Source organism: Podarcis filfolensis, assembly GCF_964270895.1.
Source record: "Podarcis filfolensis genome assembly, chromosome: 7".
Taxonomy (NCBI): domain Eukaryota; kingdom Metazoa; phylum Chordata; class Lepidosauria; order Squamata; family Lacertidae; genus Podarcis; species Podarcis filfolensis.
In genome coordinates, this window is record NC_139603.1 from 49729065 (window position 1) to 49755544 (window position 26480).

The 26480-nt window shown below is 42.7% G+C and overlaps 1 long non-coding RNA gene across 1 annotated transcript in view; it reads left to right on the plus strand.

Moving 5' to 3' along the window:
* The window catches only part of LOC310766659, a 73671-nt gene that overhangs the window by 45951 nt on the left and 1240 nt on the right, over positions 1-26480 (plus strand). The gene's annotated exons all lie outside the window — the stretch shown is intronic.

Sequence of the window (26480 nt, forward strand, 5' to 3'; positions counted from 1 at the left end):
CAAGAACCCTCCTGTGGCTTGTTGGCATCCATATGTCTTGGGAGACAATGGAGTGTGCCTCCAGGGGTGAAGTCAAACCACTGCATTAGCAGCACAAAAATGATGTCCTCGGGGAGCAAGCCTGGGCAGTGTGTCTGGAGGTCCTGGGATGCCCAGACAACAAGAAACCCCCTCCCCTTTCAGCCTCACTGATGTGGACCAAATGAAAGCAGAGCAATACATTTCGGACCAGCTTGGCTGATGGAGTTGTCGAAAGGAGGTGTACAAAGTACCATCCAACCGTTTTAGTGACTCCAGTCCAGATTTGTGTGGTATTTATTCCTTAGTCTTTTCTTCTCCTGAATATATTGTGCAAGGCAACAGAGGTTTAGGACCAGAATTATCCTTTTCCTAAATGGGCTACTTTCCCAGGTTGATGAGCCCCATCAGCCCCTCATTTCCCTCTAGTGCAGCCTTTCTCAACCTTGGGTCCCCAGATGTTATTGGACTACAACTCCCATCATCCCTGGCTACTGGTCCTGCTAGGCTGGTGTGATGGGAGCTGTAGTCTAACAACATCTGGGGACCCAAGGTTGAGAAAGGCTGCTCTAGCATATATGCAGAAAGCGCCTTCTTGACCATTGAACCCAGTATTGGTCTTGTCTGCTCAATCTGCCAGAGCTTGTCTTTGCATGCAGAGGAAGTCCTTAATTCACCAGGAGTTTGAGACCCATTAGTTACCCTCACTTCATTTAGTTGGCCAGTCAGAGCCATTCCTGGGATGTGGCCACTGTCACATGCTGATAGCTTCTAGGAGCCACAGTTGAGAACTGCATGCAGAGACCAAAGGTGGACAAACTACCCCAGAAGGAGCATCATGTGCCCCACACCAGAGGTACTACCCTTCCCCTAACACCCCATACACCCTGACTGCCTATCTAGAACTGCAAAAGCTGGGGGCGGGGGTTGCCAAGCACGTGGCTGGCAAGCTGAATGGGGTTTGATGAACAGGGGAGGGCGGGGCACTCACTGCCCCACAAGATTCTGCTGCCCAAGCCCTGGCCAGAGGAAGTGGACTTTGTAGCACCCACATTCTTTGTAGCACTCCCTGTTCTTATGCATTAGTCTTAACAAAAATAGCACTTTTTCCTCCATGGGCCTCAGGGTGTCATATGCAGGGTTATACTAATTTATCCACAGAACAATCCTATGAGGTATCATATCCATACCATGCACTCTTATACCACTTTACCAGTCCTGCCTTCCACATCCCCAAAGAAACCTGGGAACTATAGCTTGTTAAGGGTGCTGGCCTCACAGACCTACAGCACTCTTAACAAACTAAAGGTCCCAGAATTCTCCATGACTCTTAAAAAGAGACCCAATTGTTGCAAGTTCACCCACTGAGCTTCGTGCCTGAGCATGGATTTGAGCTCATGTCTCTGCAGTCCAAGTCTAGCATATTATTCACATCTTACTGGCTGTAAATGTGACAGATTTTCATCTCACACATTTAGCTCTGCAAAAGGCATGGCTGGTTTTTGTATGTGGGATGTCGCGCATTTTTAATTTATTTTTTTAATGTGGGAGGTAACCTGGAAACTGTGTATGCAAACTTATCTGTCCCTGTGATAATGCACCATCCTTATCTAATTTGTCCATGCTGCTGCAGTAAGTGTGAGCACAAATTGGGTCTTTGCACTACTACCTTTAACCAGTCTGACAATCTGGGTTATGTATTTACAATAGACAATTAGCATATGATGCCTTTTGACATTTCCTGTCTTCTCCCTGCCCTCTTTGATCATGGCGACAAAACCTTTCGGACAAGCAGAAAACAGCAGCTTTATTATTTCAGATAATGACACCAATTACTTTGTCTTGTTGTGAATAATCTGATAGCATTTGGGAAATACCACGTTCCACCCATCACTCAAATGACACAAGGTTACCGCTTGCCTTCAGCTAACGACATCGACACTGACAATGTACGTCAACACTTCCCACCTTCTTGTAAAACTTCTCAGGAAGCTTATACAAGAAGAAACCTGCCTTCTTTGCACTGCCTCCCCTCTGCAATGCCATGTGGTAAAATTCCAGACACATGTAAGTTCATGCAATGGAGTTCTCTCTTCGTCTCCTCCCCTCTGCAGTCCCCTGCAACCAGTAAAAAGCCTCTGCAACCCAATGTCCCTGTTGCAAATCACGCAGCACATAAACTGTGGAAATGGCTCCCACAAGAGGCAGTGCTGGCCACTGGCTTGGATGCCTCTAAAAGAGGCTTAGACAAATTAACAGAGGCTATGTTCTGCTTCCAGGGTCAGAGACAGTATGCTTCTCAATACCAGTTGCTGAAAATATCAGGAAGGCAGCTTGCTGTTGCAGTCAAATCCTGTTTGTGGGCATCTGGTTGGTCACTGTGAGAACGGGAAGCTGGACAAGGCGGTCCACTGGCTTGATCCAGCAAGGATGTTCTGGTGTTCTGATGTGCCTGCATTTTGAATGCAATCATTCTCAGGCCCAATGACATTTGTTATTCACACGGCTGTGCCATTTATGTATAAAACTAGTGGTTTTATTCATTATACCTTAGCTAATGGTGCTGGTATAATTTTTACAATAAAGCATGCTTGTGTTAAGAGGGGAACTAGAGTCTCCTTTCCCCCTGCCTTACTGCTTACATGCTATCAGTGTCAACTAGCCCTGCCTTTGACATCATGTGCTGAAACTAGTACCATTTTCTGGGAGTCCACATGTTACAGCACATGCCTCTGCAAGAAGGGGAGCCTTCACATGTACAACTGTGGACGTGAAGGTTTCCACATGTTCTAATACCCCAAGTGTTCATGGAGATGTGCTAAAACTCTCTCCCTGAAGATGCCCACAACGTATTTGAGCATACAATTTTTCTGTAACTGCATTCTATTCCAGGCCTAGGAATTGAGAAAAAGTATAATGGCATGTATCTTATCCTCAGATAACTGTGTAAATAAATTTATCTTTGGAATGCCCTCCTTGAGTAATTCAGGAGGCATAGACAACAAAGAGCTTTAAAGACTTCTTAAAATTGTGAATGCTTACCTAGGCTGTCCCACACGCTAACTCTTAATTCTTTATTTATTTATTTTTCGATTGTTCAACTTCATTTAATTTCATATAGTCTCATTGGATTTATTTATTTTTACTCAGTCTATATAATTTTTACCAAATCTTGTTATATTAAGTACAGTATTGTATTCATATTTAAGTGGGTGGGATGTTTTAATGTATTTCTCTTTCCTCTTGACTTTAATGTATCTAAATGGGGTTTATTGTCTATTTGTTTTGTTGTATGCAAGTCTTTTTGGGTTTCGCTGGACAAGATAAAGTGACTGACAAATATAATAAATAAAAATAAATAAATAATATTGGTATTTTCCCTAATACTTGCCTATGGCTTATATTTTGCATATTTTATGTAAATTGCTTAGAGAACCTGCTATATTAAGTGGATACAAATTGGATGTATGAATCAGTAATTGTGCATAAACAAAGTAATAGCTTTTTCAGGCTTTCACTCCTCGTGTCAATTGAATGCATGCAGGAAGGCCCTACTCACAAGCCAAAGCATGTGCATTCTGTGGCAGGAATTTAAAAGGTTACGGTCAGAGGTTTATCACGTCCATTTTCCCATTTTCATTTATGTGTTTCTGTCTTGCACAATTTCCCAGAAAAAAGTCAGGCCGAAGAAATTTGATTTCTACAGGTTGTCTTCAAATTCATGACTCACTGCTGACTTGAGCTAAAATAGCTACAGACCTAACTACAAGATGTAACAACCTCCCAGACTATGATTCAAGAGGGGAAATCTGTCATTTCTGAATAGTTCAAGGCCAGCTGTTTTCTTTTCTCCTGTGCCTTAAATAGGTTGTCTGTGGTTCTGTCCATTTTATTTCAACACATTCAGGCCAGGAGTGGCAAACCTGTGGCCCCTCAGATGTTGCTAAAGTCCAACTCCCATCATTCCTAGCCATTGGCCATGCTGGTTGGAAATGATGGGAGTCCACATCTGGAGGCCAAAGATTCCCTTTTTACCAGTTTTATCTACTTCTTTGCAAAATAGAAATCCTGAAAGATCAGCTTCAGAATAATAGAAACCATAGTGGTGAAGACAAATCTATTCTGCCTCACCTACTCACCCTCCACACATTATAGGCTAAGTTAACTTCTCTTGATACAATACTTTGGGACGGTGTTGTCTTCTGAGGACATGGCCTGTCTGTTCCACTTGGATTTTCATAGATGTCTGCATTCCTTTTCTTTGTCTTTTCATCTCATAACCATTTTTCAAGACCAAATCAAGCTGCTTTGTGTGGTCACATGATCTTGGCAGGATGTCATATTGGGTGCAAAAAGTACCACACTGGTGGAGAAGCGGCACTAGCATTGGTGCTGACTTCCAGCAAGATCTCACTAAAATATTGCTAGATCTCACCAGAGGTTGGCATCAGTGTTGGTGCTTTGTGCCACTGCTGTGCAACCTAAGCATGAGATGCTTCAACAGGGGTAGCTCAGCACTTCTCATTTTGCCTCAGTGTTACTTTTGTGCTTCTAGGATTTGCAGAACAGCTTGGATTTTGTTATTATTTGAGCATGTATTGTGAGGAAATGATCATTTTTAAAAAATAAATAAATCTGTTTTTATTACTGTTTGTTAGCTACTTTGAGTGCCTTTGGAGAAAGAGGCAGCACGGACATCTTAAACATTTTTATTTATTTATTTACTTACTATCAGGTATGCTTGAGGCTTCACGGAATATAAAAAACAAATTTACACAAATCCTGTCTAAAACACTTATACAGTGGTACCTCATGTTGCCTAACCTCCAGGTTACGGAATCTTCAGGCTACGGCCGCAGCAAACCCGGAAGTGGGTTTGCTGCTCGTGCGTACACAGAAGTGGTCCTCCGGTTACGAAATTTTCGGGATACATCCGGGCCTCCAGAACGGATCCCTTTCGTAAGCAAAGGTACCACTGTAGTGTCTTTTTACAGGTTCAGTAACCACTTTGAGATTGTTGTTTTTACAATTAAGTGGTATAAAAATTTTATGCAATAAAATAAATTCTGATGAATTAATGCCGATCTACAAATCAATGGAAAATGGGTACTTACTTTTTCTATGTAGTTCACACATAATCTAGATCTAGTGCATTATTTTTTTACCCTGAAAGTCATTTCTTGAGAAACAAGCTTCATTTTAAGAATAAAAGCTCCTTGCAGGCAGCCCTCTTTAGGGAAGTTTTTAATGTCTGATGCTGCACTGTTTTTAATATTCAGTTGGAAGCCACCCAGAGTGGCTGGGGAAACCCAGCCAGATGGGTGGGGTATAAATAATAAATTATTATTATTGTTGTTGTTGTTGTTATTATTATTATTATTATTATTATTCTGCATTACTCTGCAGTGTAGTGCAGCTGAAAGCAGATACCAGTGGTCCTTACAATGGAGCTGCATCCATACCTGCCCAATGGTGTTGTAAGTGGGTATATATCAAACTTATGATCATTTATTGCTTCATTTGCCTTGGGCATGGGCAGGGAGGAAAAGGCATGGATATGGGTATGGGTAACCATACCCACTCTGGTGGATAGCACTAGATCAACCTAGAATCAATCTAGATCAAAAGAAGCATGTTGAGGATCAGCATGAACTACGTTTTTGTGCTATAGAAGGGCTGGTGTGTACACAGACTGAGTCTGCTGATGGTACATTAAGTCAGATCTGTTAAGCAAGAGAGAAAACCAGGACGAGGCAGACAATGACATATGAATAACAGGGATGGGCAAAACAAACAAAAAAAATTCCTTCCAGTAGCACCTTAAAGACCAACTAAGTTAGTTCTTGGTATGAGCTTTCGTGTGCATGCACACTTCTTCAGATACACTGAAACAGAAGTTGCCAGATCCTTCTATATAGTGAGAAGGTGGGGAGGGGTATTACTCAGAAGGGTGGTGGGAATGGGTGATTGGCAGATAGCTGTGATGAGCCTGTTGACGACTCTTAACGACTGCAATAGGTCTTACAGGAAAAAGCAAGGGGTGAGAAGGTGAAAAATGGCTTTGTCATGTATAATGAGATAAGAATCCAATGTCTTTGTTCAGACCAGGTCTCTCCATGGTTTTAAGTTTGGTAATGAGTTGCAATTCAGCAGCTTCTCTTTCCAGTCTATTTCTGAAATTCCTTTGTAGTAATACAGCTACTTTGAGATCTTGTATAGAATGTCCTGGGAGATTGAAGTGTTCTCCTACTGGTTTCTCTGTCTTGTGATTCTTGATGTCTGATTTATGTCCGTTTATTCTTTGGCGTAAGGTTTGGCCTGTTTGTCCAATATAGAGAGCTGAAGGACACTGTTGGCTCTCTCATACTTCTGTTTCAGTGTATCTGAAGAAGTGTGCATGCACACGAAAGCTCATACCAAGAACTAACTTAGTTGGTCTTTAAGGTGCTACTGGAAGGAAAAAAATTTTTTTTGTTTTGACTATGGCAGACCAACACAGCTACCTATCTGTAACAGGGATAGGCAAGGTGAGGTAGGCAATAAAAGAGCAGGTGTAGCTTATTGGAGTAGCTCTAGTTCCAGAAAGGCTTTGATTAAATCTCAAGCAGTGACTTAAAGAAGGAGAGGGAAGCAAAACTGAAGGTGTATTAAAGTGGAATAAAATTTGGAATACAGATCCATTGTTTGACAGAGCCACTGATCTTGACGTGAACCTTCAGAGGCAGTTGGTAACAACTTCTGTTCTCCAAGCTGTCTTGAAGAGTTTGTCCCAATTAGTCATGAAATTGCACTGATCAGACTTGCTGGCCTGTTGTCAGCTATGGAATGAGGATGCCTTCTACTTCCACAAGCCCAGGGTCCACCCTCTCCTGACCTCCTCCCTCCATGTACAATAAAAGTAATAAGGTTGCACTCTGAGATCTCCAGTGAGTCAAGGTGATGTTGCTTGTTGGCTCAAGAGGGAGATGCTCCTCAGAATGCATCCTCACATCCCATTCATTTTCTGGCAGAGGAACAATGAATCATCCTGTGATGAGGTCAGACACTACTTCATAGTAACTGTCCAAGTATACTTTTTCTCTTGTAGTAATACTGTGGTGTTTTACCACAAGGATGGTGTGTGTTGTTGTTTTTAATGTGACATTAAAAATTGGATGCTGATTTAAAGTAGCACAGCAGGTAAACTGTACAGAGACCCAATCTTTTTCTGCCAAGAAGCTCAACTAAATAGCCATATCTGGCATTCCCCTCTACCTAACTGCAATTGCATGTGAGGGGAGAGCAGGGATGATTCTGCTGACACCACCCCAGTTACTGCAACCCCACTGCACTCCATCACTCTGAGCCAAACCTACCTCACCGGATTGAGATGAGGATAAAACAAAATATGGCATAAGCATCTTGAAGGACACCATGCAAAAAAAAAATTATTATAATTTACTTCATAGAATTTATAAACTATTTTTTCCAAAGGTCCCAAAGTGTATGCTGACTGTGAAAGAATGTCATCTACAAAGCACAATCAATTAAAATAAAATCCATACAGTACAATACAAATATTAATTACAGCATCAAGGCAATACAGACAGCCAAAGCCCAAAGGCAGAACTGGTCAGTTGCTCCAAAGGCTTTTGAGAAAAGATATTGACTGGACAGTGGAAGACTGTTAGTAACATTACCATCCATGACTCTTAAGGGGAAAGAATTGTAGAGACATGGCACAATCATCAAGCAGACCTGAATAAAACGATGTTGGATAACAGGCCTGGTGCAAGTGTGGAGGACTGCCTCTTCTGCCTCCTCTACACCACTGCCTCCTCATCTATCACTATGCCTCCTTTCTCCTCCTGGATGTTGTGGGTGGCACTGCTGCCATTCTACAACTGTCACCATTGCTGTTGTATGTGTAAGTGTTCTTCCCCAATAGTTGTACTGTAGCAACTGAGACAACCTCTGGAGCATTTGCTCTGAAGAAGGGCTGCTTTCAAGCAATATCATACCACTTTAAACTATACCAGGCATAGGCAAACTCGGCCCTCCAGATGTTTTGGGACTACAACTCCCTTCATCCCTGACCACTGTTCCTGTTAGCTAGGGATGATGGAAGTTGTAGTCTCAAAACATCTGGAGGGCCGAGTTTGCCTATGCCTGAACTATACCATTTTGTTTCCCCCAGGCCATCCTGGGAACTGTGATTTGTTAAGGGTGTTGAACACTGAATTGTTGGGATGCCTAAATGACTGGGAATGTGACATAATTTCTCCATCGATCTGTGGCATCACAGGTACTCAAGATTTTCCAGGTAACATAATGTAAAGATGCCAAGGATGCAACTTGTTCTGAAGCATTTGTTCAGCTGACTTAATGGATAGACTTGACTACATATTTCTTGTACTTAGGTTCCAAATTAGCCATACTAGAGCCGTGTACTCTTATAGAATACAGTTCATGTATACTTATTTGTGAGTACGTATATTTATAATGTAAAGGTCTTTGATGCTTAAAGCGTCACTGTTCTTTATGGGCAGGAAACTGTAATGTTCAAAATCCACATCAAACACTCTTTGAATAATTATTATGCTCCTGGTGTACACTTGATATAAGTAGCAGCCATGAGATATATTTAGAAATTGTCCATGCAAAGTACTTAAATAATTAGTACTAATCTGCTGTGTCTCAGGTTGGACGCTGTAAAAGTAGATGGCCTACTGTCAGAAGAAATCTAAAAGAGACCTCAGTTATATATAAGCAAGGGTGTGATCTACCAAGCATAACCATCATGTGTCTCCATGTGAGGTCCAAATTAGACAGAATGTGAAATGCATTACTGTATTGCACATATATCTGTCAATAAATAGCAGACATGGAAAGTGGTTGTGATCAGAATTGTGGCATGTAGGGAGAGGGTTAACTCGTCCCCCATGCATTGCAGTTCCAATACAAATCCTCCCCACCAACTGCTACATACCTTGGAAGGAATACTACCATTTGCAGGCTTTCCTCCTGAGGTTAATTACAACTTCGATGCACTGTAACTTCAGAGCTGCTATTTTGACAATCAACAGCAAGACAGATATGTATAATGCAATCAAACGTTTTATATATAGGCCCTGTTCACACAATATGGTAAGCCAAATTATGGCTTACCAAGACTACATAAACTCACAGGCTCCCAGAGAGGAGGTCACAGCTGTTTTGCTTCTCCCCAGCCCTTCAGCTTAGCTAAGGTGTGGCATAACTGCATCACCCAAACAGGGGCTTGTGTTTTCTCACTTGGCTGCAGCTTGTGGCTAGTGAAGAAAGAGCTTAACCACAAGCCCGGGTTCAGACAACACCATGGCTTAGCTCAGTGCAGGAGCAAAAAAGGACTGCAGAGGAACAAGCCACTTTGAGCTCCTCTTCAGGAGCCAGCACCATTGGTCATGCAAACCAAGCCATTGTTTACTTTGGCCCTGAGGCCAGTTTTGTCCCTGAAATCATAAGTGGTTGCAGAGCAGCATTCCTTGGTAGATTGCTCCCTTTGTGAGATGTTCATATTTTTATTATTCTAATTTGAATGAAAAAGTGGCTGATGAGCACTGATTTACTTACTTTAATCGACTCCTTGGACAGTATGAAAGTGGCTATGATGTAGGCCCTAATGTTTACGCACTGCATTTTTTTTCCATCTGTAATTTAGGTGTATCATAGTAGCTGGCCTTCAACAATGTAAGTACTTTACTAAATAAATAAATAAGCCTATAGTCTTGAGGCCTTGGAGTATTTTGAATTTAAAGCTTATGAAGACTTAATTATGTAATATTTGGGGCAGTGGAGGCTTCTGAGGGCAGGAGTGGCACCCTGGGAACCTACGTGACAGGACAAACTTACCTGCCTGCTCCTTTTGCGCACTGCTAGTCTTGCACAAAAGGGATGGGATGGACCAGACCCACAATATGGTGCATTCTGTCTAGTATGGGAAAATGTTTGGTTAGACAGTGCCACAAGGCACACAGTGCACATCAGTATGTCATCCGCAACACACATGTTTGCTGAAGGAAACAATGGAGCAACATGCTGTGGAGCTATTCCTAGGTGAGCCCTTTAATGACAATGTGTGTTTTTCCCCCAAAGCAGCTTCTCTGTAATGATCTTTGGCAAGCAGGCAAGCGCCAATAAGAATTAACAACTCTCCGGCAGTTTTATGTTACATTTACAGTGGTACCTCGGGTTAAGAAATTAATTCATTCTGGAGGTCCGTTCTTAACCTGAAACTGTTCTTAACCTGAGGTACCACTTTCGCTAATGGGGCCTCCCGCTGCCACCACGCTGCTGCCGCCGCGCGGCCACCACACGATTTCTGTTCTCATCCTGAAGCAAAGTTCTTAACCTGAGGTACTATTTCTGGGTTAGCGGAGTCTGTAAGCATCGGTAACCTGAAGCATCTGTAACCCAAGATACCACTGTCTTTACAAATTACACCCAGAGTATGGCTCCTAGCCTGCCGCTCTTTGATCATTCTAAGTCATTCTAAGTTAGTCATTCTAAGTCTCCACACCTGTCACAGCAAGAAGGGTGCCAATGTCCAGTCCTTCCTCTTTTGCACATCCATTGCATTTTAACCCTTTCAGCTCTTCTGCCTCCCCCTCCCCACTCTCAAAAGAAGAACTCTCTGCACACTGTTCCTCTGCTGGTTCCTAGCAACCCCCTCAATGCCATATCTCTCTCTCTCTCTCTCTCTCTCTCTCTCTCTCTCTCTCTCTCTCTCTCTTTCTCTCTCTCTCCCTCCCCCTTCCTGAGAGCTGTCCTAGTCTGCTGCTCTGGCTGAGTCTGGGAACTCTTTGTGAAAGGGGGTCGAGCTCACCCACTCCTGTTCTGTCTGCATTCTATTGTCTCCAGAGTCAGACTCTGGCTCTCTTTGTACTGGCAATCCTTCATCTCCCAAGTCAGACTCTTCCCAGGCATTCGATTCAGCCACATCCCTGACATCCTCTCTTTTTCATAAATCTTTAATCCACCAACACAAATAACTCCCTAGTGGCAATATATACGTATGGCAGGAGTCCATCTACCACAAATACTCCTGCACATTATTAACAGTTGGCTTTGGGAAATGAAGAAGGCAATAATGCATTCATAAGCAAATCTGAATGATTCAGGTGCTAAAAGTTCTTGAAACGTAAACAAGGAGATTTGTAAAGAACAAAAGTCATATGGGAAAGAAAAAAGTCATTTTCACCTAGGTAGTCCTAGCGCATTGATTTCTATCTGGGTGTAGTTCTTGCCCAAGATTAAAGGTCATACTTTAACGGAAGGAGGAACAGCTTATTCTAATAGTAGCTCATTATCCTTATTTAGCTATAAGATGAGCATAACTGATAGCTTTTGAGTTTTCATTTATTAAAATTTCCTTGATGTACCTAATGACCCCCCAGGGGTTGCTGTGCCCACTTTCCACACCCAGTTTCTGAAACTTCACGCAGAAGATAAGACTCATAAATGATTGAGAAGGTGGTGACTTATTGCCCTCACAGCCTTAACCTAATATTATGACTGGACTTAAGAGATTAGACAGGTGCAACTACACCTATTTTAGCCTCTAGTCGGCACATAAATATTCTATGACTAGTTCAACATGCCCCAAAGGGATTTTGGACTTTTATTTTCCCAAAGAGCAGACCTCCCATGTGATATGCTAAATTGTTTTTTTGAAACTGTGGGGTGTTTCAGGAAGAATTGTGATATAGCACAGATATTGCCTATGCAAAGGAATGCATCAAAAATCCCATTAGACATAGTGAAGCCCTTGGATACATATGTCTGTGTGTGTCAGAGAGACAGAGAACACTTGTTATGGTGTCTTTATAATATGGGTGTAATTTTCAAAGTAGAGCATACTACAATCAAGATAGACTCCAAAAGCATGCAGCACAGCCACTGATCCCACTTCAGATTTCCTAAACAACAGCATGGGCCCTCACAGCCTGGCTCCTTCCAGTTCAGCTATCTGTAGCTGAAAACTCTCCGTGCTCTCTTGATTTGTTTCCAAATTCCAGCTTCGCCTACTATCTTCTCGACAGCAAAGAGACAAGGGGAAGAAATCATAGGTTTTGTGCACTCCAACAATCAAAGTGTGACAGGCAGGGGCAGAGGTTTGATCGAGTTCCACGCCTTCATTGTGTACAGTTGGAAGACAACATGGAAGAGGTTGCTGCTTCTGTCACATCAGAATCCATCTCACACACATAAGGAAGCAATATGTAACACCACATCTACTGAAAACAGTGGGTGGTTATATACTTTCCCCCCAAAAAAATCCATGGAACAACAAATACCATCAAGCCACTATAAATGCAAGATAAACCTCTCAGTTTTCTGTTCTAGCTAAAAGGGAGGGGAAGTTTAGTTTATGATACCTCTCTCCATTCAAGGAACAAAGAGAGCTTGTGTGTCAGCTAGAACACTTAAGCTTTTCTCTTTACTTTTAAGACTGTCACTGCACAAGCTTATACATACAGTATTTGCTTGGAATAAAGGCTCACTGAGTTCAGTGGGATTTCCTTTAGGTAAGAAGGAATGGGATTGCAATCTAAGAAGCTGCAACAGTTGCATTAATGACAGGGCTGGCCTGCCAAGGTGAGGAGACCACCTCAGGCAGCGGAATCCACAGGGACAGCAGATCCCAGTGTCAAGCTTTCTCTCCCCCCCCCAACCCCCAGTTCCTGATGTGGATCTTCCCTCACACCTTCTTCCCTGGTGAGGAAGGGGGTGCCACTTGTGGTCCACCTCAGTTACCAAAATGTCTTGGTACAGCCCTGATTAATAATTACCATCCATCACAAAGCAACGTAAAACAAATGGAACCTCAAAGTCTCTTTGGTCCTGATGTATTTTCATGTCCAAATGGATATATTTTTCCAACATATTTTACGCATAGTTTTCTGTGTTTGTATGAGATTGAGGGAGATGAAGCTGTGAGCTCTCAGTACTGGATTTTTGTACTAAGAACAAGCCCCAATTTTTCATATCCAAAGTAGATCTGAGAACTATCACTCTGAAGCTAGATATTAAGTACAAAGCATTAGTCTTGACATGTTCAGTGCCTTAGGGATTCAACAGTGTGCACACTGGAAAGAAGAATGCCTTTGTCCTTTAGCCAAGGAAGCAATTATTTCTGCAGCTGATTATTTGTATAATGATTGGTTAAAATAGGGTGTACCTGCTGCAGAAGCTCATGAAAACAAGTGCTTGGCTTTAATTTTGCAGCTTCTACTTTATTTGATGGGTTAAATTCTTCCAGTACGGTTGCTAAAAATACCTGTTTTTGGAATTTTTACAACAGGCAGTGTTTTTATTTACAGTGTAGTCTTCATTCCACTCCACCCACAGAACACACACTACTGGCATTTAATTCACCCCTTAAGAAAAGAGGGGGCGTTCTGAGGCATTAAGAACAATCAGTTGTAAAACAGATGTTACATAAAATTCTTCCCTATCCCATTTCTGACTTCCATCTACTCCATATTTTTTGGAAAGCTGTTAGCTTGTGATGCATTTGGACACCTCGTATGATATCAAAATCAATTTTTGCATGATTTCTGAGATGAAAGAGCAGTTTTGGATATAAGTTGATGCCATTTTGAATCAAGTTAGTGGACTGAGCTTCTCCAAACTGAACTATTTTTTTTTTCACTTCCTGAGTGACACCAAGTATGAGGCTGCTATTACTTTATATATACAATGCTACATATTACGTATAGACACCACTAACCAGTACATCTGTGCATACTACATTCCTCTGTCCCTTAGGAGAGAAATATATTATAGGTGTTTGCAGTGTTCAAAACTCCCATTGTTCTAGGTGCATTTTGTGACAGGGAATTTCATTAGCGCAAGCAGTTTCTGAGCTCTGGGCACAGTACTGTGCCTAAAATTTCAGATTAAAACTGCAGAGTGGATGGAAAGGAGGACCTTTTTCTGCCTCTCTGCTTCCTGCTACTCTCTGGAGGAGAGAGCCTCTTAAGAACAGGGGGTGGGGCAGGGGAAGGACTAGACCATGTGAAAAATTAACATAATATTTTAGCTGTAGTTCATTCATTTTTAGCTTTGTATTTTTGTTATTAAAAAAACACGCCTAGACATTCCATTGTTGTTCCCATAACCGAGGTTTAAGGTGCCGTTTAGCCATTTGTTTTCCTCAAGCACTGTAAACCAAATAATGCTTTAATGAAAAGTATAAGAAGCACCTGAAAGACATTCCCAGTAAGGAAGAAATTTTCTGGGAACCTATATTAGCACCCTCTGCTGTAGTTCATAGGCACTGGCTGATGCGCTGGGAGGGGAATTGCAGAACCAGGGTTCTGCATAGCTCCCTTCAGAAGACGTAAAACTTCAAGTAGCTCTTGCTTACCTCGAAGCATCGAGACCAATGTCTGAGGATTTTCTTGTTGGCATCCCACCCAGTGGCACAGTAGTACATCTTTAAGTTCAGGAGCTCATAATAACAACCCCCATTGCTGTGTTCACAAGGAGAATCCAAAAATACAGGCAGTTATACATCAAACAGCAGCAGTACATAATACCAAATTTATTAGCATCAGCATGCCTAAGGAACCTGAGTAAAGAAAAGGAAAGGAATATCCAACCTCTGCTCAGTTATCTTTGTCATTCTCTGATTTCTAGGTTCTCACAAACAAACTTGAAAGCCTTGTGGTCACCATCATTCACTTGGCAGATCATGAAGGGTCCACCCAGTATCCCAGTGTGGATAATATCACCCATACTCTGAAAAATAGGACTTAGAGCTGTGCTTCTCTATGCTCCACTATTCTCCCTATGCCACCAAATAAATATTCTGAACTGGATAAATAAATAGTAAAATATTCTGTAACGGGATGCCCAGAAATGCCCACAGCTGTACATTTTCCTTGAGCAAAATTATATTTTTTAAAAAGATTAGCCTTGTGGGGTTTCAAGACACATATGGTTAAATGTTAAAAAATACATCTTCTTATACAATACGACATATAATGGCTGAGAACTGAATGTGTGCCAGAAGGTATGGGATTATTTTGCTGAGTGCAGTGCAATCTTGGGCTGCATACACACTGTATCCTGAAAGCATGTTCAAAGCACATTTCCCCTCTCTGGGCACTTGAGTTTACCCCTCGCAGAGCTTCAGTAGACAGCCACCCTCAATGGACTACAGAATTCTTTGAGGAAGGAAATGTGCTTAAAATGTGTTTTAAAGGTACAGTGTCGGCAACCTCATCAAAAACAGTTTGGCTTGGCTGGTCTCCTTTGACAGCTGTCTGCAACACCAAACCTGCCAAGCAGCTTTTCTCGGGTGGGGACTTGGGTGAATAATTAGCCTTGAGCAATGAAACTCCAGAGCCACACCTTGCTTGACTCTCTGATTTCTCCTCTCACTGCTGGAACCACATTATGACAGGGATGCTACAATCTTGATCATTCTCATGATCAAAGCATTGACACTGTTTATTATATATGTGTGTATATATATTTCTTTTGTGCCAGTACAGCTGTTGAAGCCGTCAGCTTAATTGTGCTGGAAGCCCAATACTTCGTTTTGGTGTGGCAGGTTCTTTGGAATGCTTTGGTATTTACCTCCACTATGAGAACTTTCTTATTCTTTTCAGCCCCACCTCAAGAATCCAAAATTGTACGACACATACTTCTGTGATAACGCCATCAAGAACACCTGCAACACACCATCTGAATTTGTCTTATTTAAAGGACAGCCTTATTTTAAAGTGTTAAAGAGAAAGGCAAATCTTTTAATGAGCTATTATGATAGCCTAATCATGATAATGTTGCTAATGTCTTCTACTTCATTAATCTAAGACAGGAATTTAAAAGGGATATAAAGTCTCATATCCTATAATCATTTTTTTCTGAAACTTAAAAGGGTGGCTAGAAGAAAAAAGAAGAGTGTCTCATCACTAGCTCTGGCCCCAATTAATTTTGGCTTTGGCACCACCCACTGATGACTTCAGTCCCACCCATATTTGGTATGTGGCTTCTAAGAGATTTACCACAAGATAATGCAACCCTTTGATTCAAAAATGTTCCCAAGTCTTGTAAGAAAGGGCTGCAGTAAATGTTCATTGGGAAAAACTAAGCACAAAAACTAAGTCAGGGCCGTCTTACCCATAGACGCTAGTGGTGCGGGGCACCAAGTTCTGGAGGGTGCCAGGCGAGAGTCCAGGGAATACCGAACGAGCACGCTGAGTGAGCAAGGGTGCGTGAGCCGCTACCGCCAAGCGTCACCTCGGTTTTTTCCTTTTAGCCTGCAGGCACCGAATTCTGTGGGGCGCCAGAAGGTTAAAGGGGAAAAACCGAGCTGATGCTCGGCAGGAGTGGCGCACGCGCCCTCGCTTGCTTAGCGCAGGCCCGCTCGCTCGATGCTTGCTCGCCCAACAGGTTGAGGCACAGGCATGCACAGTGCCCCTCCTGCTAGCCATCTTTGTCTTTGAGCTGGGTATCAGGCACCGAGGAAATCCACGGGGCCGGCTCCCCGGGCCCGCTCACTGCCCTCACCTGCTTCCGCCATGCCGCGCCAAAGGAGCGTCACGCCCGGAGCCTCCGCCTGCCATGACCATTGCAGCATGAAGTGGCCAGCTGAGCCGGGAGGTGCCACGTCCAGCCTCTGTCTCTTCCCCGCCAGAGGAGCCACCCTCCAGCTGCTGCCCGCCTCCTCCAGCCCCGCAAAGCTGGGCATGTTGCTGGCAGCACCGTCCCGTCCCAAGAGGCTTCCTCTGCCGCTGCTGGTGTCTCCCTAAAAAAAGGTTGACAACTCTGGGAAATGGATGGGGGAGGTGTGCCGGAGGGATCTTTGCACCACAGGACTGGATATGCTTAAGATGGCCCTGAGTAGAATGGTCTCTATAGTGTTTTGTTTCATGGCCCAATTACATGTGTGTAACTTTCCTTTTTAAGTCATATCTAGAGACATAGAGAGAGTTGGATTTAAGATACCTGTCAAAAAAATATAGTTGCAAAAGAGGGGGGCAAACACAATGGACCAAATAATAAAAGAAAGTGTGTATTTGCTTATTCTGTTGCCTGCCCTGAGATCACCTGTTGATGAAGGGCAGGGTATATTTTTTTAATAAATATATAATTATAAATAACCCAGAATATAGGTAAGTAGCTATAAAAGAAGAGTTAGATGTCAGAGGGCAAACCTATCCAATTAACTTTTGTTAAAAGCAACAACAAAAGCCCAAAATATCATAAGCCAGCCAAAGTTACCCCGGTTCCAAACCCTGCTCAGAAGGGAGGCTGCTGAATCGGTTGAAGCCAGGCAGAAGAAAATCAAGACTTTAAAACAGAGTTTGACACACACCATCATTTTTGCCAGTGTAACTTCAGTTGGGTTGCTGGGTCATATGACTGAGATATAAGGAGTTTGGAATAGGAATAAGTCTCCCCCTGCCCTGTCCCACCACTGCCACACACACACACACATCTAAAACGGCCCTTTTCAGGACTTTTGCCAGACTTCACAAGGAGAGATGAGAGCCAGCTGAGCTAGGATGGAAGATGGAAGTGTATCTCCAGCTGAGCCAGGCAGGGGAATTTGGCTGGCATAGCCCTGGCTGAACCCAGGCTCAGCTGGAGATGCACTTATTACAAACTGCCCTTAGAGGTTTGTGAGCAACAGAATGGGGAGGCCATGTGTGGACTGGGTTGAACCCTTTCCATTCCAGACATTTTCCCAGTGGCAGACCTTTGGGTCTCAAATTTCAGCGGTGCCCTGTGTGGTGCCAAAATCCTCCCACCTGCCTCTCACCTTCCATTCCACATCATAGTTGTGGTGCCCCCTGTGGTGCCCCTGAAGCTCCATGCCCAGTGTGACCAAATCACCTCCATTGCTCCAGCCACGTTTTTCTATGGCCCACCCACCACAGATGTAGCCTGGCAGGTTGTCTGTGAGGGAGTGTGGTACTCAGGCTAGAAATGTTCCCCATCCCTGGCCTGCAGCCTCTTTGGTGCCAGCTCCAGCAGCTTATCTCAATGATCCTGAGCTAAAGAACACACCTTCCCCCATTAATATTCAAGTACACTTGCCCATGGCTGTGGCATGTCCCTGACAATAAACACCCTTAACCTTATCTACTCCCACACACAACAACAACAACAATGGGACAGGCTGCTATCATTCCTGCATCTGTAAGCCAGGAGATGCATCTTCTGTTGCACTTCCATATGCCATGCAGTTACTAAAATAATATGCAAATAGTGGCGACTCCAAGGTAGGAACTGAATCTATCTCAAGTTCTCCAGCCTCCTTGGCTCTTGAGGAGAGATTTTATCAGGATGCAACAGCTTGAAGGGTATAATTGGGGATTGGTCTGAGCTGTAGGGTGTCCCCCTGGGAGAGAGAGAGAAAGGTCTGCTGGAACTTAGGTGATGACATAATAACCTTTGTGGCAGTGAGAGGGGCAATTTAATATATAGCATGTAGTGGCACTTAAGCATTTGGGGACATCTTTCTAAGGCTGCTTAGTCCTGGGGGCAAGGCAGGGCAGATGATTTTCATTCCAACCTCAATGAGGGAGTGAAGACAGAAGGTTCCCCTGCCCATGCACTGCCTTCACCTTAAGAATTGGGCTCCCCCACCCCCGTAATTAGTTAAGAAAAAAAACAAGTTATGTAGCTGTCTGAAATGTATATAAGTGCATGCCTAGTTTGGTCCTCAGAAGCATCCAAACAGTTGGTTTGGTTGCTATCTCTTTTAGGAACTTCAGTATTCACGTTTGGGAGCATTTCTGCTTTGAGAGTCTGCAAAATTGCTTTTCTCTCCTGTTCTGTGAATAGCTACAGACAGCATTTGGTGGTCTATGTGGCAGTGGATTAATGATGAATCCTCATAGCATCTTTAGTTTTGTTCCAAGTTCATGGTCCTATTGTTATCATAAAGAATACGAAGCTATATTTGAAACGGTCTGAAAAGTAACAGTGGACAACTTGCTCCCAGTAGTTGCTTGATCCAATTGCTTCAGACAAATATCATGGCATTCCCGTCTAGTTCTGTACCCTTGAAGCCTGAAGTGATGCTCTTCGGGTGCTGATTATCTTTTTGATCACTTCTGCCTAAACCTCCCTGTTTCCATAGCTATTAACATAAGAGGGGAGGATAACACCTTTGGAGATATTCTGACAGAAATGCTTCATAGCTCAAAGAGTTCACAGAACACAGCAGGACTTCCAAACATGAAGTCAAAGCTCTTTTTGCTTCATTCTGGTTCCTAATATAAATTTAAAATCTTTGCTGGCTGGAGAACTGACTTTCCAAATGCATATCTTCTGTATTCTTTTCTGCATTGGCAAGTGACATATTAGCATAAATAGTGTGCAAGAGGCTCAGAGGTGATCTAAGTCTGACATCTGAAAATGCTGTGCAAATATTTGATTACGTCAGTCCAAATCAGAACTGTCACCAAGTTAAATATATCTTAGAGTTGTCTCCAATGTTAGTCCTATTCAGAGCGGATCCACTGAAAATAGTTCATTAAGCATGTTTATTAATTTCAGTGAATTTACCATATGTAAGAGTAACATTGGATCCTCCCAGTTACAGATAGGTAGCCGTGTTGGTCTGCCATAGTCAAAACAAAAAAAATTTTTTTTCTTTCCAGTAGCACCTTAAAGACCAACTAAGTTAGTTCTTGGTGTGAGCTTTCGTGTGCATTCTGTGTATCTGAAGAAATGTGCATGCACACGAAAGCTCATACCAAGAACTAACTTAGTTGGTCTTTAAGGTGCTACTGGAAAGAAAAGAAAAAATTTTGTTTTGACTATTGGATCCTCCCATAAGAGTTGTAGTCAACTAAGCCCTACTCAGAGTAGACTCATTGAAATTAGTAGACCTAAACTAGTCATGTCTATTAATTTCACTGGTCCTAGCATTGAATACCACACTTAGTATTTGAGTGGTATGAATTTTAAGCTGTTATCCTATGCATACTTACCTGAGAGTAAGCCCCATGGAACACAGTGGCCCTTATTTCTGATTAAATCAGCATAAAATTGCACTGTGAATCAAGTATCATGCAATCCTATGCATGTTTACTCAGAAGTAAACTATAGTGAATTCAATGAGACTTAATCTCAGATAAGTGTATCGTATTGCAGCCTTAAATTAATTAAGTCTGCATGTGAGTCAATCTTTCTGAAGGGACAGGGAAAGACTTCCTCCACATAAACACATTGTTGTTGTTGTTGTTAATTGATTAGTCTAACAAATTATTAATTAGCAGCAATTACAAATCATCACAAAGGCACCAATGATTCTGGCACTTGCCAGAATCATTCCAAAGGCACCAAAATGGCTTTGCCCAGGCCACAAATGAGCTGTGAGTGACTAGTGGGGTGCCACAGGGTTCTGTCTTGGGCCCGGTCTTATTCAACATCTTTATCAACGACTTGGATGATGGACTCAAGGGCATCCTGATCAAATTTGCAGATGACACCAAACTGGGAGGGGTGGCTAACACCCCAGAGGACAGGATCACACTTCAAAACGACCTTGACAGATTAGAGAACTGGGCCAAAACAAACAAACTTTAACAGGGAGAAATGTAAAGTATTGCACTTGGGCAAAAAAAATGAGAGGCACAAATACAAGATGGGTGACACCTGGCTTGAGAGCAGTACATGTGAAAAGGATCTAGGAGTCTTGGTTGACCGCAAACTTGACATGAGCCAACAGTGTGACGCGGCAGCTAAAAAAGCCAATGCAATTCTGGGCTGCATCAATAGGAGTATAGCATCTAGATCAAGGGAAGTAATAGTGCCACTGTATTCTGCTCTGGTCAGACCTCACCTGGAGTACTGTGTCCAGTTCTGGGCACCACAGTTCAAGAAGGACACTGACAAACTGGAACGTGTCCAGAGGAGGGCAACCAAAATGGTCAAAGGCCTGGAAACGATGCCTTATGAGGAACGGCTAAGGGAGCTGGGCATGTTTAGCCTGGAGAAGAGGAGGTTAAGGGGTGATATGATAGCCATGTTCAAATATATAAAAGGATGTCACATAGAGGAGGGAGAAAGGTTGTTTTCTGCTGCTCCAGAGAAGCGGACACGGAGCAATGGATCCAAACTACAAGAAAGAAGATTCCACCTAAACATTAGGAAGAACTTCCTGACAGTAAGAGCTGTTCGACAGTGGAATTTGCTGCCAAGGAGTGTGGTGGAGTCTCCTTCTTTGGAGGTCTTTAAGCAGAGGCTTGACAACCATATGTCAGGAGTGCTCTGATGGTGTTTCCTGCTTGGCAGGGGGTTGGACTCGATGGCCCTTGTGGTCTATTCCAACTCTATGATTCTATGTTTGGTGGGGCCTGAGTGCAAACCCTGCTTTGAGTCCATCTGACAACATAGGGCAAGTGGGCATGGTTTGACTAAAATGGCCTGGCAAACCATATTAGATCCACAGGCCAGAAGTTCCCCGTGCTAATCTGATTCTGTCCTAATTCCAGTATATGTATGTGTATATATATATGTATACACACACACACACACACACACACACACACACACAATTTCAAGAAAGAAGTTATAACTATATTTGACTAAGATCAGTATATTTCAGAGTGCTGTAATGAAATTAAATCCTGCTGATGGAATTTAGATATTCATAACATTCTCTGGACTACATCACACATGGAATGTGTGTATGTGTGCGTGATTCTCCAGAAAATCAAGGTTCTGTTTCCAAATTGTCCTGCAAGAGAAACCTCCAATTAACAACAACAACAACAAAACTAAGGCATTTTGGATGTATTTGTTATGACCTGGCAGATAATATCCTGAAATTAAGAGAGGTTATTTTATACGTAGAATGGAAATCATGCATTGAGCCTGCAATTCTGTACCCATTTATCTAGAGTAAGCTCCAATGTACTTGATGGGAGCCCCCTTGGTGTATTGTTAGAATGTTGGATTAGGGACCAGGAGACCAAGGATCAAACCCCCACATGGCCATGAAACTCAATGGGTGACCTTGGGCCAATCATTCCCTCTCAGCCCAACCTCCTGCAGAGGGGTTGTTGAGGAGAACCATATATGCCACTCCGAGCTGCTTGTGGGGTGGGGTGGAAGGTGTGATATAAATGCAATGAATAAATAAATAAATTCTGCTAAGTAAGTAAGTACAACCTATATTTTAGTAATGTTACAGTTAGAAGATATATGGTTAGCTCAAGAAGATACATGTGAACATCCTAATTAGTCAGTGTGAATGTGCTTGTGCAATTTAAAATATAGAATATGAACTATAGTTACCAATGCCTTCTTATTAGTTTGGCTGCCAAAAAAAATTCACAGTATTTACCGTATTTTTCGCCCTATAGGGCGCACTTTTTCCCCTCCAAAAATGAAGGGGAAATCTGTGTGCGTCCTATGGGGCGAATACAGGCTTTCGCTGAAGCTTGGAGAGTGAGAGGGGTCGGTGCGCACCGACCCCTCTCGCTCTCCAGGCTTCAGGAAGCTATCAGCAAGCCTGGGGAGCCCGCGGGAGTTCCTGCAGATAGCAGCCTGCCGCCCGGCGCACGGAACGCCCTGAAGCAGAGCGCCCTGCACACCGGGCAGATATCCGCAGCCTGGGGAGCCCTGCATATGCCAATATGCCAAGCTATTTTATTTTTTTTGCTTGACATCTTTTTTTTCTTTTTTTTTTAAAGAAAGCAGTATGATGTAGGGGTTAGTGTTGAATTAGGACCCGGGCAGCCAGAGTTCGTACCCCTGCTCAGCCATGAAGCTCACATGGTGACCTACGGCCAGTTGCTGTCTCTCAGCCTAACCTACCTCACAGGGTTGTCATGAGGATAAAATGAAGAGGTGAAGAACCATCTACATCACCTTGAGCTCCTTAGAGAAAAAGATATTAATTGCTAAGTGACTGTATAGAGGTCCTCACACTCCTATTTTTTGAAATCTCAATAACACCTCCAGTTTGTGCTTTGGGGTGATCATTCTTTTCGCATATACACATCAGGCTGTATGTGGATGTGGATATTGGTATTGCTTGACCACTCTGCCAGCATTTAAACAAATTCTGAGAGATAAAGAATCTTTCTTTAAATTGGCTGGTAATTAAACTCTTGGTGTAGACATGACGCTGTAACCCAAGTGTGTCTATTTCCTTTGCACTTCCTCTTTCATACTAGAATGCAATAAGTTTTAGTAAGTTATTATCCTCTTATCAATAATTGGGCTGGCTGCACACCCATCATTTGGGGTGTGGTTCTATATTTCAAAAGGAATCAAGTCACCTTTGTCTCCAAACTCCAATTAGTCATCTTTTCCGTCTCCTCTTTGACAGTCCATGCAATTCTTGCAGCATGGTCATTGGAAACTGTGTGATTTGATGTTTGAATATGTTTAAATCTGGTTTTGGTTAGGAATTCTTTAAATATGGAACTAGTGAAGTTTGGCCCATTATTGTCACAGTTATGTATAATCACAAATAAGGATAGTCTTTGGGTAGCAAAGCTTTGTGTAATCCAGAAAATGCTGTCATTATCAATATTCAGTTCTGTACTCCTGACTTTTGAGGTGGCAACAGACTTCTCAAGAGGAAATATATCTGACAGCCATAGACACAGAGAAAAATTACTTTCTGTTTGTCCTCATTTGTGATCTCACGTTATTCGTTGCTGGGAAGAAACTGAAGGGCCAAGTTGTGGCCCTGCCCTGTCAGAATGACAGTGTAAGTTTACTGTATGTTACATTTTTTAAAAAAAATATTATGTTGACAAAAAAATACAAACAAATAAAAAAATGGTAATCATTTATTGCCAACCTAGAGCGCAGGATTTGTTTTGCTTCCCATTAATTTCAACAAAATCCAGACCAGAGCTGCATTCCTACGCTATCAGTAACCTAGTTCAAAGTACAGGACTGAATGTTTAACTAAAGTTAATCCATGTACATTTGGAGCTTCACATGCCTGATGTGTCTTTTCTGTATTTGCTGTGGAAGTCCATTACATGCTTCACATATAAATTGTGGTGGTTTACAAACTATAAAAGATAGAAAAAAATGAATCAAATGATATCTTTTAAGGGAAAAATCACACATTGCATGCTATTACATGAAGCAAAAGCCCCAACGTTTTTGTTGTTGCTGCTGCTATTTTTCATGAGAAGCTGCCTCTGGAGACAGTGATGTTGTTGTTTTGTTTTTAATGAAAAGCTGCCTCGGGAGGCTGTGCTTTGGAGCAGAAGAGTAACACAGAGACCAGGTGCCAAACCCTTTCCCTGCAGGTCACAATTGTCCTTCCATTGTATAATTGTCATTGTAAATATGCACTTGGAACCCTGTGAAGGGGAGGGGAGCAGCAGACTGGGGAGCAATTTTGCATGGGGAAACAACCGGCGGCTAAAAGGGTTGTTTATTTATGAAAAGGTTTTGTCCCATGCTTCCTGTAAAGCGCTAAGAGTGGCATACATATTTCTCCTTTTATCCACACAACAAACCTGTCGGATAGGTTAAGCTGAGCGATGGTTACTGTCCCAAAGTCACCCAGTAAGCTTTGTTGCTGTGGGAGGATTTGAGCCTAAATCTCCTTGGTCCAAGTCCAACCCCCCAACTGCTGTGTTACACAGGCTGTGCAACTCCGTTTCTGGCCATTCAAAATTAGTATACCCTCAAGCCTATTATTTTTCCATTTTGACATATCAGGGCTTCCTTGCACACGTTTGTATTTAACATGTAGGTTGTGTGCATGCCAACTTGTTTCTAATGCAAAATCATTCGTGCTCATCCTCAACGTGCTTCTTTCAATCTAGATTGCTTCTGGAACCTGCCATCCACAAAGGGTGGTCATGGTCACTTGATATGCACTTGGAAACCCTCCCCTTGATTAAGTTATCCAAACCTTTTCCTCCCTGCACATGCTCCAGATGAATGAAGAAGGAAATGGTAATGTGCGCCTCCCACAGCATCATTGCACAGCTGTGGCAAATCCATTGCCAGGACCACCTACATCTGTTTTCAAATGGACACACTGAGATGTAGTGCAATAGATCTAAATTGTGTGAGGACTACATGGGTAAAAACAAGTGCTCAGTCTCCATTGATTCTAGAATAAAGCATCATGTGTATCCTGGCATGGTTCCCCCCCCCCCATTTTAAACAGGTTTTTGTAGCACAGAAGTCTGCAAGATTTAACGCTACACTTGATGCTAGGCCACTGAATGGCTACTAGTAGGGCTGTGCTGACACTTGTTCTCCATTTTCTCAATAGTTTTCTTCCTCTGTGAAAGAGGTGTCCTTTCTTCTCATTCTCGCTTTGGAATTTATGTGAATGTGAGATTTTGACCTTAACGGTTGCACGGTGGCCAGGGGTGGTATGGGTGTGTTTCCTTTCCATCAAACATTTCTCCAGGACTCTGCAACCTCCCTGGCTGCCTACACTTCCTGATTTGAAAAAGTCTAATGGGAGGAATTTCTTCCTGGTGTATTCCACTGGAAGGCAACTAGGAAGGCTGTAGAGTGCAGATCCTACCCAGAAGAATTACACAAAAACCGTTTTGCTTTGATAATTTTCCAATACATTTATTTGTATTAATTGTATTGATGGAGAGTGAAGAATGGCTCAGAGCATTAACATTCTAAAAGTCCTTGTCTCCTCATTAGATTTATGGGGAGAGAGGGAGGGTCCCAGAAGCCAGAGCTTTGGATCCAGCACATATCAAGACATGTCTGTCTTTCCAGCTTCCCTCTCCAGCTTCAGACTAAACACCAAGACTAGTTCCCTGGCTCATTGTTTTCCTAACTCTAAGATTACATGACATCCAGGCAGGTAAGAGGGGAGGTGGCTTACCCCCTCCTCATAACTCACTTATATCTATGGCAACATAGCAAACACTTCAGTCATGCAGTTATTTGTGCCAGCTAGGCCATCAACTAAACACAGAAACTGGTATGACGGGTTTAGCAGTTCCTGCTACTACAGGCCCCCATCTTGTAGATACAAAAAACACAGGTTTGTTGGCGATTCGCAAGCATTATCAAAACCAGTCCGCCCAAATCTATAACAGTACTGATGATGTACTCTTTATATAGCCAAAATTGTACCATCGACACACAAGAGGGAGTTAGTGGCACATTTAGGGTAGCCATAAGTTTTGAAAAAGTAAAAACAATGTGAGGAAAATACCCTAAGAGGGGAACCCCCCCCCCCATTGCCAAGAGCCCATTGAGGACTGGCCAGAGTCAGTGGCCACAGTGTCTATTGATAGCAGTGGTGGGATTAAAAAAAAAGGTAGGAGGATGCAATTGAATATCATTGAAAGGGGCAGAACCTGCAGGTTCCACATGTAAGCAGAAGAATTAGTTCTCTATGTCCTGCTGTTGGGCATCCAAGCCTCTTTGAAATGAATAGAGGATGCACGGCCAGGCTTGTGTAGCCAGAATAAATGTTGCTGTACTATTGCTCTGTTCCAGCTCCTGGT